Below are 21145 nucleotides of genomic sequence, written 5' to 3' on the forward strand. Positions count from 1 at the left end.
TCAGAGTGTACGCAGTTCAGCAACCGTGTAAGCTACAGCGTATGTCCAGTCACCAGGAACTCTACAGTAAGAATAACTACTAGATTACAATCTAATAACGACGTCGTGGTAATATCGAAAGCTGTTGTAACACATATTTTTTTTTCCTTTATTGAATTTCGATTTCCCCCGAAGAGGGCGGGCTGGCAGCAGCTTAGTACGCTGCTCTACAGCCTACAGACTTTCTAAAAACGTAAGAAGAAAAGAAACAATAAAAGCAGGCGATAAGACGGTGAATTAAATTGTAAAACGGCGGAAAATTGTGGAAAGTTAAAACATAAAGCAAAGGGGCTGGCAATGCTAATAAAATACACAGGAATCAGACATGTAACGTAGTAGACACACAATTAAAAAACATGGCGACAGTCTGGTTTCTGTATGCAAGAGATAACGACAGTATGATATCTGTTCGCAACACTTCCCAAAAGACACACAACACTGAACACTCACTGTAAAATACTGCACGAAAATGTCGGCACAAAGATGACACTCCCTAGCCAAGGGCAGATGGGGTGGGGGGGGGGGACCTGGACAGATGAGGGGGAGAACAAGTCCCGAGGAGAGGAAAAAACGAAAAGTGGGGGGAACCAAAGGAGGGGAGAACTCATAAGGGGGGAGAGGGGCAGAGCAGATGCGAGAGGGAATAGGAAAAGGCAGAGGGGGAAATGCAAAAGGACTCGGGGGAGAGAAGGGGGGCAGAGAGAGGGTATGTGGGGAAAAAAGAGGGTGGAAGGGGGGGAGATGGAGCCCGGGAAAAGGAGGGGAAGTGAGGATCAGAGTTGATAGGAGGGATAAATGGAGGGAGAGAGGGCATCATCCCGGAGGGGGAGTTGATGGAAGCCCCCTTGGGAAAGGAGATGAAGGGTGTAGAGATGGAGGGTAGGGGGGACACAACAGTGAAGACGCGGCACATATTTATATCCAGATAACTAGGTATTGTTTTTCGACCTCCAATCGGTCGCGAAATCAGAACCACAGTGAAAATCCAGTAACAACTGGCGCAGATGTGTTGTGCTGCGTCTCTAGTATGCCCGTCTATCGCATCACGTCGCACTTGTAAGTTCTCAGAGACAGTGATGTAGAGGACAAAGGGTTATGTTTAGGAAATATGGTGCGAAATTGTGATTTAGTGTGTTTCAGTGAGCGATGCGTCAGCCTCATGGCAGACGGCGGACGAAGGCTGGCTGGCGCATTATGCAGGTGACACAGTTTTGCAACGAGAGACGGTTTATGTGTACGTGGGTGGCAGCAATCAACAGCCAGAATGCAGCATTAGCAGAATTACGCAGGCACGGGTCGCGTGTGGCGCGGTTGCGTTAGCCAACTCATCGAGAACATGCTAATAAACACGGCGCCGCGTAACCGGCGGATTCAGCAGCGGTCTGCACTATTTAAGGGCATCAGAGGTGGGCGTCAGCATCGGTTCGACCGATTGGGCGGTCGGTCACTGTTACGTCGTCGTCATCAGTGACGCTGTCCCCGAGGACCGGCCGGCGGAGGGAGTTGCCCGCTGCTGCACCGGCGACTCCCGGCGTCGTCACGAGCCACAGCGTCTGCAGGAGGCGAACTAGGCCGGGCTTTGTGCTGCTAACCTCCTACCACCTGTGCAGCCGCTGACCGAGCACGGCGTCGCGCTCCCCGGACTGCGCGCATCAGCACGTCTACACCACGACACGAGCGGTGGGGCTGAGCTACCAGAAAACGTATTGCAAGAACCAACAATAAAGAGGAAGACTGCTAAAAACAGCCACCATCTTCTAACCAGCCACGCCCTATAACCCCGACCACGCCACCCGCTCCGGTCATCCTATTACAAATGGTGTCAGAAGTAAAGACCCCTAGAAAAATAGAGTCTCCCACAAACGTGTAGTGCCTGTTGAGCGGTTTCGCCCCATTTTATGCAACCCCACATAACGTAATTGTCACGGTGTTTCCTTCTTCGTGACAACTCTCAGACGCACGCTACTGCTGCAACGAAGACCCATTTGCAGCGTTTTCGATGGTAAATGTTTGATCACCCATCATACAGCGAGGACTTGGCTTCCTCTGATTTTCGTCTCTTCCCTCACATGAATCGCTGCCTATGCTGACAATAGACAACTAGCTGTAGGCCGCCGCAAGGAATTTTCGAAAATCACAAACAGCTCCCTTCTATGACGTAATGACAAATACCAAAGTCGGAATGGTGACTAGCTAGATAACTATCAGGAAGGTGCGATAAAATACTGCAACAAAACATTTTTGATTTTCACTATGATTTCCAGTTCGCGATCGATAGGAGGTTGGTAAAAAAATATACAGTCCTCGTACCTTTGGTTTAGCGACCACCTTCAGGTCATCTGCACATGCATAAATATGTATAAGAAACATTGGATAGCGAAATACTTATTGCAACACACTCTATGTAACCGATACACACGAATTAACACTGTAAGCTTAAGGAAGGTCTCTTGGTGTCAAGCACATAATTTTATGTAAATTAAAGGTGGAGGGGGGGATAAAAAGGGAGGACTAATAATATCGGCTGCATCGGGAATTCATGAGGAATTGTTGGTGACGAGTGAAAATGTGTGCCCGACTGCGACTGGAACCCGGGCTCTTCTGCTTACTAGAGAGTCGCATTGACCACTGCGACACCAAAACACGGTGTTTATCGCATGTGCGCCGCCTGTCTCGGCAGGCTACCCGACCGACTCGCATCCAGACGTAGCTCCACCTATCCACAGACCGCGTCCATGTCCTCTATGTTCGCTAATTTTAGATTCCCGCTCACGGTCGAAAGTAAATATGCATCTGCTCTGAAGCTTGATGATTTATTGTCCATCGAGATGAATCAATTACCTGATGTGTGGTGTCTGCTCTTTCGGATGTGTTGGAAAGAACGAACGCCGCACATTCCTGTAGTTCATATAAACATGTAATTTTTTTTAAAGTAAATAGTACAAAAATGTTATACATTATATGTACAAGGTGTTTCGAAGTCTATGCAACAAAGATCTGAGGGTGATAGAGCACATCATTGGGAGCAACTTCTGTTTGACACAAAATGTTCATTGATGTTTCCTGGTGACACTGGGTATCCTCTTGTATTGGTTATTACCCTTAGACGTGACAGAGCTTAGACCTCATGCAACGTGTGTGCGCCTTGCGCGTTGCCTAGCATCCAGTCATCTGCTCCGTATAAGAGAGCGTAACACCAACAAAATGAAACTCCCTGGTTTGCCCGTAAAATATGTTTCTCCACTTAGAGACACTCATTCTTAAGCACTCCTTGTTGAAAATAACTTTACGAATTTATTAAACACTTGGTTAGTAGACCCTGCTAATTCGGCGAAACTTCGTCGTCCCAGTGTCGGTGAATACCGAGGGACGCTTAACGTCGTCGGGACGTGTCGGGAAACCTTATTCTTCTCTAAAGTTCTTACCCATGACGTCATCTATCACCCCGAACATTTGATACAAAGGCTTCGAAACACCCTGTACATACAGTTGTGAAGAATTAGCACAACTAGTACCTTAAGGTACTGAAGATGTCGAATTAAGTTTCGAGACTGGATTAATAAAAAACGGAAAAACGTTAACATGGTGCTCATAATGCTGCAAATATTCTACACAGCCTACCCCACCTGAGTACAGCCCAGAGAACGTTTATACAACCATATGAAACCGACGTGAAACTGCTCCTTTGGGATGGCGTTCAACATATGTCCGGAAATGAACCGTTTCATTCTGAAATTAGTTTGAAGACTGGATCACTTTCAAATGTCCCGCTTCACGATATGCACACAGCGGAACTATGATCTCTCACCTCCACTGTACAAGAACTGCTAAGTGTCGCGAAGCTGCTGTTTGTTTCACGCAGTGAATCTGCTACACGCGCATTCGAGCACACGGCTACAAACCCTGTTGCGCTTCCGTGGAGCACCACAGTCGACTCTGCTATCGCGGAAGTACCAGATTCTAGCGTCCGTTATTGTATCATTACATACCGTATTGTGAAGCGGGAGAATCCAAAGTGATCCGAATTTCAGACTTATTTTGTATCCAAACGGTACACTTCCTGACGTAGGTTCCTTCTCAAAACTGCATCTGCTAAGTCTCCACTGCAGTCCTGCACAATCATGTGAAAGTAATTGTGAAACACCCAGAATACAGAATTTAAATGGCGTTACTCCTACCTGTGCTATATGGTTGCACAACAAAGCTGATCACTTACATTTCCATGCATGCAGTACACTTCACGCCAATTTGACACTTGCTGCAAGCCACTTTCACGCTCCTGCAATTTTAATGGCAACCACGGAACGCTGCGGAAAACCTGTAGTCTCCATTTTAATTTTGTATTTTTATTGTCAGTGATCAGGCAGAGAGTACTAGTAACAGCTTGTTCACAAAACAGTCTGGAGTTTGCCGCCTCCAAAATTTAGTGGCTAAGAGATGAAGTATACGCCATCATACGAATTAATTGTATGGGTGAGGAATGCTGCAAGTATCCATTTCCAATGCTCCAATATGGACATCGGTGATCAGTTACACAAATATATCGTTTGCTTCGAAGCCTTTCCTAAAGGAAACGAGATCGTGGTGGTCCTACAACCACTACAGTCTGTGCCTTGTTAAATTTTATATTGGTAGTGCTAAGGGTCGGTAACAGAATACCTCATCATGAAAATAGGCACACTGCTGCACTTGAAACAGTCCGATTTTTTTGTGTTGTCTGTTACTGACAAGGGGAAGGCCTCAGACACGGCCAACAGATGTGGATCGCATTTGGCAGGTCACTTGTGCACAACCTAAAACGAAGAATTCTAAGATATTTTAGCTAAACATCACCCTTATTATCAATGGAACCGATAGATAGTTGCAAAGCGAGCATTTTTCGTCGACATACGTCGGGAGCAGAGGAACTGTGTTGAATTACCAAACGATTTCTGCAGTTTTCTATTTGTCTTTTTTCCATATCCTAAATTGTAGGAATAGAAGAATCAATAAGGTAAGAAAAGCTACAAGGTAGACAAATAAATTCCTTAAACGATTAGTACGGAATTAAAGGTTTTAAGCTTCTTTTTACGAAAACAGCTTGCTCAGCACCTGGCGTTGCCCGGGTGAGTACTTATACCAGTCTTCTAGTAGTCTATCTCCTCCTCCCCACCCTCTTTGTCCATTTCCTCCTCGTCCTCTGTCTGTCCATCTCGTCCTCCCACCTATCTCTGTGCATCTCCTCCGCCTCCAGACTCTGTCCATCTGCTTCTCCCGTCTCTCTTGAAACACGTATGTTGTGTGGCGGCGATGGCGAGGCATTGCAGAGTCTCTGACCAGAGAGCCTTTTATCGTTCCTAGTCTGCGCTTGACCGCGCGAGAGTGCAGTTCAGTTGCGAGTTAGCAATGGGAGAGCTCAGTGCAGTTGCGCTCGAGTCGCAGTAGTGGGAGTTGCGGTCGAGTTATGAGAGAGTTCAGTTGCGGTCTAGTTGCGAGAGAGTTTAGTTGTGTGTGAGCAGTCGGCAGGCGTCGACATGGCATTCTGGTCAAGATTCAGGACGAGGTATATTATTTTTAAATAAGGTAATGAAGCAGCATTGCGCTCAGCTAATGATGTAAATTAACTGTAACTAATTTGTCCAAGGATCGCCCCAATAATAATTTTGTTTTGAAAGCAATTTTTCAACAAAGAATCCTTTAATGAAAGAAATATTTCCCTTGCTATTCCATAAAGAAAAGTTTCCCTTAAATTCGAAATTTTTGCAATGAATTTCCTCCAAGCTATGGCGAAAAATAAGAGCAGATGCACTGTTACTAAGGTAAGAATTACAGTTTAATTAGTGAACAGGGCCTAACATCGACATTTCGGTCTATTTGTGTTTTCATTGTCACAGAGATTTTATTATCACTGAATTGACTTTCACATTTTTGTGGGCAGCTTATACCTGGGTCAGATTGATAATTTTTATTTAATTGTCACTGTCATTAAATTTATTTGCTGGGAGGTTACATTAAGTTGTATTCTAGTTAACATTCAATTATTGTGTTCAAAATTTCTCTGGGAGGTTACACTTAGCTCAATGTCCATTTGCATTTAAAATAATATCTTTTAAATTTTTGTGGGGAGGTTAAACTCTCTCTATACATTTACTCCGCTCTCCTTGTGCATGTTGTCGTTCCCCCTCAGAAAGTCTCCTCTGCCCCATCTATCTGTCCATATCATCCTACAGTCTGGAACCGCGCGAACGCTACGGTCGCAGTTCGAATCCTGCCTCAGGCATGTGAGTGATGTCCTTAGGTAAATTAGGTTCAAGTAGTTCTAAGTTCTAGGGGGCTGACGACCTCAGAAGTAAAGTCCCATAGTGGTCAGAGCCATTTGAACCACAACTTGGGTCCATCGCACCGTGGGGTCTGCACTACACTCGAACCCTACCATCAGCTCTTACCAATTGAAATCGGGACTCATCTGACCAGACCACGGGTCTTCAGTCGCTTAGGCTCCAACCGATATGGTCGCCTGCAGTAGGCGATGCAGTCTCCTTCCACTGCCCATTAACGCCAAATTCCGCCGCACCGTTCTAATGGATACGTTCGTTGTGCGTCCCACATTGATTTCTGCGGTTATTTCATGTTGCGTGGCTTGTCTGGTAGCACCGACAACTCTGCGCGAACGCCGCTGTTCTCGGTCGTTAAGTGAAGGCCGTCGGCCACTGCGTTGTCCGTGCTGAGAGGTAATGCTTGAAATCTGATATTCACGGAACACTCTCGACACTTTGCATCTCGGAATACTGAACTTCCTAACGACTTCCGAAATGGAAAGTCCCAAGCGTATAGCTACAACTACCACTTCGTACTCTAAGTCAGTTAACTCCCGTCGTGCGACCACAATCACGTCGCAAAAACAGCACCGCCAGTACACTGCCCTTTTACACTTTGTGTACGAGACACTACCGCCATCTGTACAAGGGGATATGGCTGTTCCATGACTTTCGTCACCTGAGTGTATGATGAAAATTGTTCGATTTTCCATTATCTATTGATCCAGTCAGTTGTGAATCGACGGCGCGTCATAAAGTTTAGAAGTGGTTTTCCTGAAAGATGGAGGGATACAGTACCAAAATATCTTAGAGTCTTTCTTTTTAGATTGTACACAAGCGACCTGCCAAATACGAGCCGAATCGGTTGGGCGTATCTGAGGCCTTCCTTTTGTGAGTGTAGCTGTTTATCCTAACGAAAAGTCCTAGTCAAAAAACATCTCATGCTCTGAACGCATTTTACGGTGACGGTATCGTATGGACAGTTTCATTATTACGCTCACCACGCCCGGTAACTATTCCATCTGCGGAGCGTTGGAGGCGTGTCGGAAGCGACAGCCCACCGGCTCGTAAACTCGGCACGTCAGCGTAAACCAGGCGGCCTGGGAGCGCAGCTCGCCGTAATGAGCTGTATCGAATTCGGCAACCGGGAGCGAGCGCGCGCGGCGATTGATGTAGCTGAAAGCCCGGTCGCGGCACTGAAAGTGTGCACGGTCGGTTTGCCGCCTGAGTTAGTCCAGTACCTCCGTCCGCGTGATTTTATTCCCCCGCACACGCTGCGAGCCACGATTTTCACAGAAAATTTGTCGCACCTGTTTCACGGTGTGCTTACTTACTGTGACGTTGCAATTAAACGCGCAGGTAAGTGACGTCTCATATCCTTGAATGTTCAAATGCTGCTGTTCAAAGGAGCTGAAAAGTAATGTCTCCAAAATATGTACGTGAAAATGCTTAAAGCTTTTCAAATAAAACATAACGTTATTAACATTCTACATCTTGATTCTTGAAGTCTACATATTTGCAACCCTCTCCCACAGTTTGTGACACGACGGTGTGTAACTTAACAACACCGTTGCGTGAGAAACTGCTTGCTGTAATCGAGTTTCGAATTCGGAGAGTTCGTCCACACATGGAGCACTGTCTGCTTCAGCATGACAATGCCAGACGACACACGAGCGCTCTTGTATCTGCAGAAATCTGAATCTTTAGTTCACTGTCATCGATCATCCTCCATACAGTCCCGATTTTATTTTCATCAGTTTCCAAAACTTAACGAGCATCTTCGAGAACTTCTTTCCGATACTCATGAAGAATTGCAAGCAGAAGTGAGGCTGTGGCTCCGTCAAAATTTCTACTGTGACGGTTTCAACGAACTGCTCTCTCGTTGGCAGAAATGTGATCCTCGCCAGGGTGACTACGTTGAGAAACACTGACGGGAAAAAAACTGCAACATCAAGAAGAAGTTGTGCTGCTGTGGGTGGCTGAAATGCCTGTGAGTATAGTGTGCTCTCATGTTTACTTTGTATGATTATGGGAAAAGGGAGACGGTGAAACCTTGTACTGAGGGTCCGCGAGCTTAGCGTCCCCATCCGAGGGGTGGATCTCCATCATCAGTGCCAACGGCATTCACTTAATGGCACACTCTGGAGAGTGTTTCGAATTTTATACACAACATTGATTCTAGTCCAACGGCCATTTTCGTTGTGTAGCGTTTATGCCGCATCTCCCCCTACATTTCTTTGCATTTTACCGCTCCTTTTAACAATCAGTACAGAAAGATTGATGTCGCTGTAAGGAATTGAGAAGCGTACATACCACGTCGCGCAGCAGGTAGTCCCAGAGCGTCAGGGCTGTGGGGTGAGAGAGAGCCGTATCGTGCTGGAACCTATACAGACGCAGGCATTCACCTGCTAGGCATGGCGCGAAGTAGCAGAGCTGTCATCATTTACATAAACCATTTAAATGTTAAAAGACATCTCCAACCGTCTTTCTGACGTTGCCTGCACTGGTAGCTTGTTAATAGTAATTTCAAAATTTTGAAACCAGGCGTAAAAATTAAGCAAAAATTTTAGTCAAATGCGATAGTCACTGGTGAAAACTACGGAACAATCATAGGCTCGACCTGAAAGGCGGGCGCCAAACTGTTAAGACAGCTCATTACCTATCTGTGATCGTTTTCGATGGAGGCAGTACATGAATCGGTGGGTAAAGTGTGATCTCGCGTTAAGACTGAATGATTTATTAAAATTGCCTCGTGGGAGCTTGTCGTATTCTCATGTGGAGCTCTTTATTTGATTTCTGCGGTGCTCTAGAAATAATTATCATCCGGAAACTTTGCCATGGGTTGGGTTGTTTTGGGGGAGGAGACCAGACAGCGAGGTCATCGGTCTCATCGGATTAGGGAAGGACGGGGAAGGAAGTCGGCCGTGCCCTTTGAAAGGAACCATCCCGGCATTTGCCTGGAGCGATTTAGGGAAATCACGGACAACCTAAATCAGGATGGCCGGACGCGGGATTAAAGTCTACCATGAATAACGATAGTAGACGGGCTCTCAGAATATATTTTCATAATTTTATGGTTTTATAAATAGAAATTAAAAATCAAATACCATCCTAATTTTCCACAAATTCAGTTTTTATGGCACTGAGAAGAGGCCAATCGGGACGACGGCTACGGGACATCTTCACAAGATGGGAGGAAAGCAAGTTGCCTCCAGTTGTGCTCTGGAAAGCCAGCGCTGACGTTATTTGCTGAAGTCCTTCGTGCTTTTTCATGCTGACACATCTTTTTTGTAGGAAGTGGTCTATTCAGGAACCTACTGTGCAATATTTGGAGATTACAGTTTGCGTCCGTTCGGAATTATACTTGACGTACCATTATGGACACTTCATAATCGCACACTGCGATGTGCCTGTTATCTGTACCGCAGCAGAACTGTGTCTGCAGGAAATCCGGAGCATGTACCTCCCTCCATTTGGCGTTTAAATACTAGTGGTGAAAATTTCATCCACCATCAGGATTCGAACCATCCACCTCAAAATCCAACACCACCGCACATGCTTCCATTAGAAACATCGGTAACGAAACGGGTATGTAGGCTGAAAGTACCGAAAAGTAATTGATCCCTCGTAAAGCACTGTGGTTGGCATCCAAATCTCGGATTGACAGTAGGTGAAGATATGTCAGCAGTGGGCTCCAGAACCAAAGATGCTATGAACTAACACCGGTTCAGAGTGGATGCGCCAGAACATCTTCTACACTCAGAAATTAATTCCCCAGCTGAGAGCTACTCAGATAAAGGGACTATTAAAATGGAAGCTACAGGAACATCAAAACACAGGACAGTGGCACTAATACCACATGTAGCTGCAAGAAAAGAATTTAAAAGTTTTCGCCTGAAAATATGTCAAAAAACAGATAAAAGTGCCGACTCTAAGACTGCAACTCACAGACATTTGTTCGATGTATGTCGTGTAAAGTGTTCGTTTGTTTTAACGCCGGCCGAAGTGGCCGTGCGGTTAAAGGCGCTGCAGTCTGGAACCGCAAGACCGCTACGGTCGCAGGTTCAAATCCTGCCTCGGGCATGGATGTTTGTGATGTCCTTAGGTTAGTTAGGTTTAACTAGTTCTAAGTTCTAGGGGACTAATGACCTCAGCAGTTGAGTCCCACAGTGCTCAGAGCCATTTTTGTTTTAACAATGACAGAAATTGCTTCGGCACATTTCACGCACAGTTGTAATTGACGTGCATATGTATAACAATTGGATAAAGGAAGACCCTAAGTTATCATACGCGATACTCCCTGTTAGGTGCCGGCCGCGGTGGTCTAGCGGTTCTAGGCGCTCAGTCCGGAGCCGCGCGACTGCTACGGTCGCAGATTCGAATCCTGCCCCGGGCATGGATGTGTGTGATGTCCTTAGGTTAGTTAGGTTTAAGTAGTTCTAAGTTCTAGGGGACTGATGACCATCGATGTTAAGTTCGATAGTGCTCAGAGCCATTTGAACCAATTTTTGACCCCTGTTAGGTCCTTCCGGCCACAATGAGAAATTTTTTAACATTGTATCTCGTTTATTGTGTCTCTAAGGCAACAAAAGTTCGTATTTAGTTTTCATGTTAGTGTGTTTATTGCTATGGCACCGAAGAGGCTAAACTTAAGGCGCAGAGCAGAAGGGAACTGACTGATGGAAGTCGTAGAATGTTGCAGAGTTCTACTGGGCACTGGTTCTTTAAATTTACGCAACGGGGTTTCAAGAGAACGATGTCACCTATCTTCATCAGATTCCTATTTAAATTTCCCTACGATCTCTCTTACTACGTTACTGTGAGGTATGTAACAAGTAGCTAAGAGCCTAGACTTAATTCCTTCTATGGGACATTGTACACGCTGCAGAAGATCTCCTTAGAGTCTCACGCGCGATTGGTTTTACCTACTCATTGCACACTTGCAGAACTCTATCTAGAAATATAAATCCCCCATTCGGCTTGCCTCCACTGATTTTATGTCCCAGTCGCACATCAACGCTTGTTAACGAAGGTACGATTTCTTGCGGTATCAAACCAAGTTTGTGACTGGATTGAGAAAATCTTTGTTAGGAGGACGAAGCATGTTATTTTACTTCCAGAGTCATCAACAGATGTAAAAGTAACCTCAGGTGTGCCACATCCATGTGTGTTGGGACCCTTGCTGTTCGAGCCGTATATTATGGCCTAAGATAACATTACACTGTACACGTAATCCTTACACTCATTTATACTCGACAAATACACATACAACACAACTCTGACATATCCACATGTAAAGAGGCCAATGTGCGCAGAGAGAGACCAACCTTTCCGAAAGGCGACTAAACCCACCCCATGCGGTAGGCCAGTCAACAGTGCCACACGACATTTACATTTACATCAATGACCTAGAAGACACTATTAGTAATCTTAGTTTTTTTCAGATGATGTAAGTGAGTATAATGAAGTACCGTGTGAAGAAGCAGCATAATTATTCAGTCAGCCCTTGACGGTGAAAAGGCAGAAGAGCTTGCTATAAATGTATAGAAAAGGAAACTTGTGCATATCTCAAAACGTTGTATCGAATGGCTAAGATACCAGTCAGTCACAACTGAAATCACTTAACTGGTGTAACAATTGGTAGGGACATGAAATGGAATGACCACATAAACTCAGTCGTAGGTAATTCGTGTGGTACACTTCGGTTCATTGGAAGCCTACTGGAAAACAGAATCAGTCTAGTAAGGGGACTACTTACGAATCACCTGTTCGACACAACCTAGCATGCTGTTCAAGTGTATGGGACCTGTATCTATAGCATTAACGTGGGAAATTGAATGTATACTAAACACTTGTGCGAGCCATCCCGGAATATTACTCAAGTGTATGGGACCCGTACAAAATAGGATGAAGCTGGGGATGCTAAATGTAGACGGAGAATGGCAGCACGAATAGTCACAGGTTTGACCCATAGAAGAGTGTCACGGAAACGATGAAAAACGTGAAGCGGCAGACGACTGAACACAGATTCTTTCTTAAAATTTTTTCAAGAACCACTGTAATGTGAGTAATATCCTACAGTGCCGTAGAGAACGCGAAGAAAGATTAGATTAATTGTTAATTACAGTGAGGTTAACGTAGTAATTCTTCCCCCGTTGCATACGCAAATGGAACTGGAAGGTACCCTGACATGCGGGGAATTAGATGGTACACTCCGCTACGCACTTCACAGTGTTTGGCGGAATTTGGATGTAAAGCGGTTGAACAAAAATATGGAAAGACTGCCATAAATGGATACTTGAATATAAATGCATATGCTGCAGGTTGTGCTGTTGTATCTGAACATGTGTGGCACGTGTGCAATATCCTCAGTACATTGTATGCGTGAGTCGTGGTTAGAATCGTGTTCTGTGTTTGTGAGAGCGTTATATCGCAGCTAAATGAATTCGAAAGCGTGCATATTGTTGGTGCTCATACGGCAGATTTTTCCATATCCAAGGTAGCCTGTCTGTTTGGTGTTTCAAGACGCACCACGTCGGAGATTTATGCCGCGTACAGGCAAAGTGGAGATACGTTCGCTAAGTCACAACGTGGAGTAATCGTGGCAGACGGCCACTGAAGAGGACTGGACAATAAATAAGAGGACGACAGCCGAAAAAGCCACTGCAGAACTCAATGTCAGAAAGATGACAACTCCAAGGGAACTCCATAAACTGGGATTCGCAGGGCCAGCTGGAATTCCAAAAGCCGCACATCAGTGATGCAAATGACCGTGACAGGAAAACGCCGTGCCGAGGCCATAAAGCCTGGACAGTGAAAAATGGGTCAAATGGCTCTGAGCACTATGGGACTTAACTTCTGAGGTTATCAGTCCCCTAGAACTTACAACTACAGTACTTAAATCAAACTAACCTAAGGACATCGCACACATCCATGCCCGAGGCAGCATTCGAACCTGCGACCGTAGCGGTCGCGTGGTTCCAGACTGTAGCGCCTAGAACCGCTCAGCCACTCCAGCCGGCCCCTGGGCAGTGGACTAATGGGAGAAAGACATTTGGTCGGATGACCTTTGTTGCAAACTGTTTCCAGCTTCTGGGCAAGTTTACGTTCCAAAAGTGAAATATGGCTGTCGTTCGGTAATGTTTTGGACAACCATATCATGATATTACATGGACCCCATGAGTACTTTGCTAGATGGCATTACTGCCAAGTACTATGTGACAATTTCGGCTTATTAGGACTCTTCCATGGCATAACGTTTGTTCCTCAGTAATGTAGCTATGTTCCAAGACGACACGTCCCCTGTTCACACAGCTCGCATCGTTTGGGACGAGTACGAGGATGAACTTTCGAATCTCCTCTGGCCACCATAGTCACCAGATCTCAACAATAGGGAGATTTTCTGCGTATTTTGGAGAGAAGAGTGTGTGATCCGCATCCACCTCCATCACCGATACCTGAAGTTGCCACTGTTTTGCTAGAAGAATGGTATAATATTCCCGTGATAAACATACGAGGCCTGTATATATCAATTCCGAGACGACTGGAAGATACACTACTGCACATTAAAATTGCTACACCAAAAAGAAATGCAGATGACAATCGGTTATTCATCGGACAAATATATTATACTAGAACTGACACGTGATTAAATTTTCACGCAATTTGGGTGTATAGATACTGAGAAATCAGCACCCAGAACAACCATCTCTGACCGTAATAACGGTCCTGATACGTATGGGCATTGAGTCAAATAGAGCTTGGATGGCGTGTACAGGTATAGCTTCAACACGATACCACAGTTCATCAAGAGTAGTGACTGGCGTATTTTGAAGAGCCAGTTGCTCGGCCACCATTGACCAGACGTTTTAAATTGGTGAGAGATCTGGAGAATGTGCTGGCCAGGGCAGCAGTCGAACATTTTCTGTATGCAGAAAGGCCCGTACAGGACCTGCAACATGCGTTGGTGTATTATCCTGCTGAAATGTACGGTTTCGCAGGGATCGAATGAAGGTTAGAGCCACGGGTCGTAACACATCTGAAATGTAACGTCCACTGTTCAAAGTGCCGTCAATGCGAACAAGAGGTGACGTGTAACCAATGGCACCCCATACCATCAAGTCGGGTGTTACGCCAGTATGGCAATGACGAATACACGCTTCCAGTGTGCATTCACCGCGATGTAGCCAAACACGGATGCGACCATCATGATGCTGTAAACAGAACCTGGATTCATCCGAAAAAATTACGTTAGCCATTCGTGCACCCAGGTTCGTCGTTGACTACACCATCGCAAGCGCTCCTGTCTGTGATGCAGCGTTAAGGGTAACCGCAGCCATGGTCTTCGAGCTGATAGTCCATGCTGCTGCAAACGTCGTCGAACCGTTCGTGCAGATGATTGTTGTCTTGGAAACGTCCCCATCTGTTGACTCAGGGATCGAGACGTGGCTGCGCGATCCGTTACAGCCATGTGGATAAGATGCCTGTCATCTCGACTGCTAGTGATACGAGGCCGTTGGGATCCAGCACGGCGTTCCGTATTACCCTCTTGAACCCACCGATTCGATATTCTGCTAACAGTCATTGGATCTCGACCAACGCGAGCAGCAATGTCGCGATACGGTAAACCGCAATCACGATAGACTACAATCCGACCTTTATCACAGTCTGAAACGTGATGGTACGCATTTATCCTCCTTACACGAGGCATCACAACAACGTTTCACCAGGCAACGCCGGTCAACTGCTGTTTGTGTATGAGAAATCGGTTAGAAACTTTCCTCATGTCAGTACGTTGTAGGTGTCGTCACCGGCGTCAACCTTGTGTGAATGCTCTGAAAAGCTAATCATTTCCATATCACAGCATCTTCCTCCTGTCTCTTAAATTTCGCGTCTGTAGCACGTCATCTTCGTGGTGTAGCTGTTTTAATGGCCAGTAGTGTATTTTGAATGACAACGGTTTTCCTACACCGTACTAAGCATGGCCGTGTGTTGCGTTTCTCGTGCTTCTAAATTTTTGTGCGTGCCATGTAGGTTTAGATGTACATAAATTAGTCATGTTTCTGGACAAGCGTGCGTCAGCGACCACAATTACGGAGCCCTATACCGTTTGTGGAGTTACAGGTATACCATAAAAGTTCTACAATGTAGGCGAGACAGGTTGAATAACCGCTGCTGCTAATCGTCGAAATCCGCGTAAAGCAGATTCGGGCTCCTCAGGTCAGGTGCCAATACAGGGGACTTACCGGGGGGGGGGGGGGGGCGATCTCGCTTTCTCGTGGCACTGTGCCTTTACCGTCCGCCAAGAGCGAAAAAGCCTACATACCTGGTGTGGAGTCAGCGAATGCCAAGGCCTGTATCGAGCCAGGTCAACTTGCTGGCTCCCTGCACTGGTCGCAGGTATCAACAAATTTTCGAAACGACGCCACCGTCTGAGGAGCAGTCCCTTTCTGCGAGAGTCGTTTGTCGATAACCTGCGATACGTCTAGCCATGCTGAATCTTATGACATCATAGACTGGAAATATGTGCTGAAAATTTTGACTCTGTCGAGTGTCATATTCACACTGTGGTCGCTTTGTTGATTGGAAACATACGTACTGTCACAGGAGTATCGCCCTGTAAAGAATTAACTACATTCTGAAGAGTTATTCTGAGCTTCTTCGACGTAAGATTAAGATGAAAACCATAAGGTTACCACATCATTATTTACCAGGTTAAAGGTTAATGTCGTCAATGAATTTTGTGTTAATAGTAAGTAATCACGTTTCACGTCTTTCGTCTTCACATATGAGTGCTCTCTAATCGTTATTGTTAATATCTGCAGGTAATCCAACTCATTTGGTGTAGTACGCTGCTTATCTCGCAGATAAGAATAACAACTTAACGATATTTATATCTGTAATGTAAGAAGTAATGTCTAGTCGTAGCTATTAAGTACACCTCAGTACTCCTTCCTTAGTACTCGAACTGTAAGAAATTCTCTATGTAACAATTAAATACGCTAAAATTAAAAATTATCCGGTACTTCAAGAGGAGGACAAAAATTATAGACCGTACTGTTTTACTTATATCAGATGTAGAGCAAAATAATAAAACCGTACTGAAATTTCGTTGCGAGGAAACATCACTAAGCTGATCTCGTATTTTAAGGAAATGAAATAAAATGATCGTATGGCATTGCTGGCCGGGAGGCCCCATCCGGGGAAATTCGTCCGCCGAATGCGAGTCTTATTTCAGTCGACGCCACATTGGGTGACTCGCGTGCCGGTGATGAGGATGAAATGACGACGAGGACAACACAATACCCAGTCCACGAGCGGAAAATATCTTCAACCCTACCGGGAAACGAACCAGGGCCCGCTGTATGGGAGGCAAGCAAGTTATCACTCAACTAAGCAGCGGACATATTTTAAGGAGAAACAAGTTCACTTGCAAGATATTAGCACCAGCTACAATTTGAGCCGCAACTCTGATAGTACACAGCTATGTATGACCTTCTCAGAGTAGATGTTTTGAACTTTCGACCGCAGCAGTTGTTTGTTAATAGCTACGCTCCATACATGTAAGTGCAATATTATTTTAACAGTTTTCTTGTATTGATATTCTGTAACTGTATATAGGATTAACATCAAAATGAATAAATGTAAACAAATGCTTAATTATTGTGAAATGAAGTTAACGATTTTCGATTTGCATTTCAATGATGCCAGTCACATTGATGAATAGAGTATCTCCTGCGACTATACTTCACTCCAAAAGTGCCAGCAATTTAAAAAAAAGTAAGAAAAAAGGAAAGAAAATAACGGATAACACCAACGTTAGTAATTAAATAGCACTATGTTGCTTTTTGAATCACATACTAATTCATTTCGTTCACTTTCACTGCATTTGTGAATCGCACCGTAACAATATTCAAAGCAAAGGGATCTCTGATACCAACCATAGGTTAGACGTTGCTTCACCTTGACAATATGAATAAAACATATTACTAATGTCAAAACAGTAATTCACAAATCTTTTACTCACTTCGCTGTACAGTAGTTCGCGCTCGGGCATTAAGCAACTGCAGTGGGCCGAAGCCGGTGGTAAATAACCGGTGCATGTGATGTTTAAAAGTTGTACATTGAAAACGTCATAATTACGTACTATCAGATTTATGGCCCAAATTTTTCGCAGGGAGTTAATTTCTGGGGCTGTTATCCTGCAAGTGCGCTTTTCTCTTCTTGAATATAGGGTCAAATTTGTGATGTTTCCTTATGGGACCCAATAATTTTCGTGTGAAATACCTATGTTGACATTTCGGCCAACAATGATAGCAGAAAATTACGAGGAAAGGAGATCATTTTATGTGATAATATTTCTACAATATTCTGCCTTTCCTAGGATTTATCTTTTCGGGGTAAAGACTTCGCAAATTTATTTTATTTTGTATCAGTTAACCGATTCTATAATGAATCGAACTCTCATGTACAAAACATTTTCAGACTTCTGATTACTTTACAAATGAGTTAATGTGCTGTATATTTGACGTGAATTATGTGAACGAGAAGAAGTTTAAAAAAGGTTTGAATTTGTATGTCAAGTTTGTTGAAAGTCGCTAAATGCTCTTCAGCTGACCTCACGGAAACACTTATCAGTGTGTTATCAGATTTTTTAAATGTTTCTGCATCGTATTTTCTGAGTGGCGATTGGGGACCAGCTCAGAATTTGTACAAACGAGCGTGGAAAACGCCTAAAACCTACAGTCAAGGTGACCTGTGTTACTCCTCACTGTCTTGCAATCCAGGACATTGGGCGTTAAGGTAGGTCTGGTAAGGTGACTACGATTTTAGAAAAAAAAATCAGACATTTCACATTCTAATATCGTCTGAAACTTAAATTGGATTTCGATCAACCACTGTGAAGGATTACGTTGCAGTCACCGAATGCTAACTGCCACGACTATGGGCAAATTGCAGAGTACTGTAAGGAAAACCAACCGACATGCTCCCACTGTAGAGAGTGTGGCCGTCTAAAAGAGAGCTGTAAAAATAGCAAGCAAGCTCCAGTATGCATTCCATGTGCGAAAAGGAAGAAATCATTCAGCCAACGGGGTGAAGAATATGCGACATAGCAGATGTTCTTGGAGCGGAAAATTCAAAGAACCTAATATGGATTCTGAACCATTGTGTAATCCGCTGGCGAGCATCACAGGAAACCACAGAGTAAATACAAACGCAGCAAATATCAGGTAGGTGATCCAAGAAGATGAAACAATGTTTATGAAGAAAACTATTAAACCAGAGCCCACTGACCAAACGTATTATAAAATTACCTGCCATATTTGTAAGAAATGGAAACCTTCATCGAAAAGAAAGCGAGATGCAGAAAGAGCCGAACTGTTCTGAATGGCAGAATCAGAAGAGACACAGCGACACAAACAGAAAACGTGACTGGCCATACAGACAAGGACGATAACGAGATGGTAAAAAAAAAGCCTAATAATAAGAATAATGGAGAGAAGGAGCGGAGTTTCTGAAAGTGGCTAAGAGGGAAGACAAACAAAGAACGGACAGCATGTCTAGACAAGGAAGAGTTAAAGAAGAAGTACGGTACTCTCAAATTCAGAAAATGTTGAAAACGCAACAAATAAAGGTGTGGCGGCACTGGTTGACGATATCGTTTATCGTTGGACCGTATTTTTTCCAGGAGATGAGTCCTGTGGATCCTATAACCGGGACCGTCACAAGTAAACACCACGAGAGTATTTTTGCACACCAAAGTCATTCCAACCCTTCAACAGCGTGAATGTCTGGCTAGGATCATTTTTATCCAAGGTGGCCCTCCTCTGCACGTTGCACATCCAATAAAGTTGCTGCTGCAGAGGCACTTCGGAAATGTTAGAATCATCAGTCGCCATTTCCCTAAGCCTGTCTGACAGATCATCTGATCTCAATCCGTGTGATTCTGGCTGTTATCTGAAAGCTATTGCGTTCACTGCTCCAATTACGAACGTCACTGAAATATAGAAACGCATTACGCAACGCATTCTGAATGTAACCCCCGAGACACCCCGATCTGTTGTGGAACATGCTGTTTCTCGATTTCAACTTGCGGCAGAAAACGGTGGATAGCAAATTGAACATGTCTTGCACTAGTCTCACGACAATTAGAGAGCTTTTTAGGAGTGTTTTGGCCGCAGGACTTTTAAAAACCGATTTATTTGGCATTTTGTGTGATTTTTGGCCCCAGGACAATTAAAAACCAACGTCATTTTGCTTTTTATGCAGTCTTTGGCCTCAGAACAGTTGAAAACTGATTTTACCCCTTCCGGTGTGGTACGATCTTGCCGTGGTGGATGGGGTTACCTAATAGTGTCTCAACTGTTAACTGCCAAACTTGAGCAGTGATGCACATTGGATAGTATGCGCAACTCGAACCACAGCAGTCGTATTGCGAATCATCTGTTATCTTTAGGCGACACCATTTTCGTTGAGACTCCTAGAGCGCCATCTACAGATAAAATTTTCCTTATTTTTTTTCCGTGATGTTACCCCTTGCGTCAATAGCATTCTGTTGAAATCTGACGTCATTCTGAGCAGTGGTTGTCTTTCTACAGCGTTTTGACTGTGAAACTTTAATCATGGACATGCTGTACTGCGAAAGGAATGTCATAATATTCGAGATTAATGTTTTATTGATAAGGAAATTATGAGATTATGGAATAGTGATTCAATTGCATTAAGATGTGTATAGAAATAGGACGTGCCGTTTCGCGAGGAATAGACCCTCCAGTTTCCTGAATTGGTTCAATGAAAATCACAAAATAATCACCTCAGACTCGTCAGACCGAGAGCAGAACCTTTCTGTTCATTCATATGATGTCAGTTTCTTGTTTCAGCACCACTTCTGTCTGACAGAGTTGTCACGGAGGTCCTTGCAGAGATAAGTCTCCGTTGTAAGCAATGTTTCAGTTACGTCTGCACTTTCTAATTTCACAACGCAGTAACGAAGTGTGAATTCCAGTTTCAGACGCAGACTGTAAAGACTGTACGCGCAATGCTTCAGCGTTGGGGCAAGAAACGGTGCCAGCGATTTAGGCCGTTACTTGCTGGAGGAAACTGGGGAAGCTGTTGACGTTACGCATAGCTTTTAACTTGATGAGAGAGCGCCTCGCAATATAGCAACCAAGTTGGCAATTCCATCTGCTAACGAGGTTAGTTCTGTAGGAAGCAAACAGTCTCCCACAACCAGGAAATCGCCTTCCCCTTCTCGCTCATTTCATCTTCTGCTGGCCACTTGCTGTATTTTATTTGCGTTTCAAGCTCACGCACTTCCTTTCTGTCTATTTTTTCCTTCATTCGTCAACCTTTGCTCCTCTTAATCTCTCCCACTTCTGAGGACAACTTAGGATATATCAGTGTCCAAAATAACGCGTAAACTAAGGTAGACTTTTATAATTTGATTTATCTTTGCTTTATATTCTATATAGTGAAATGGAGACAAACCAGTCGCTATAAGCCATTAGTCAAGATACAGATTCTCATAAGCTGTCTCCAGCCGCTAAGGGAAGACGACCGCCGTCTGCAGACGGAAACACATCTGTTACTGATAAGTTGTAGAGATAAAATTCGACCTAACATTTTCTTTTTGCACTACATCATTTCTACTCTTCCTTATCGGTAAAGAAAATTACCTTACCAGCTAATTTGTCCTAAGGTAAGACCATCAAAATATTATAATGACACTTTGCATTCGAATATTTTCACGAACTCATATAATAGCTTGATTAATGTTTGAGCTTAGTTCATGTGTCCTGCAAGTTTATGCC

The 21145-nt window shown here is 44.3% G+C and overlaps 1 protein-coding gene across 1 annotated transcript in view; it reads right to left on the bottom strand.

The window, feature by feature from the left end:
• Positions 1–21145, bottom strand: part of LOC124798756 — a 144100-nt gene that overhangs the window by 115527 nt on the left and 7428 nt on the right. The gene's annotated exons all lie outside the window — the stretch shown is intronic.

This window comes from Schistocerca piceifrons, chromosome 5 (genome assembly GCF_021461385.2).
Source record: "Schistocerca piceifrons isolate TAMUIC-IGC-003096 chromosome 5, iqSchPice1.1, whole genome shotgun sequence".
NCBI classification, from domain to species: domain Eukaryota; kingdom Metazoa; phylum Arthropoda; class Insecta; order Orthoptera; family Acrididae; genus Schistocerca; species Schistocerca piceifrons.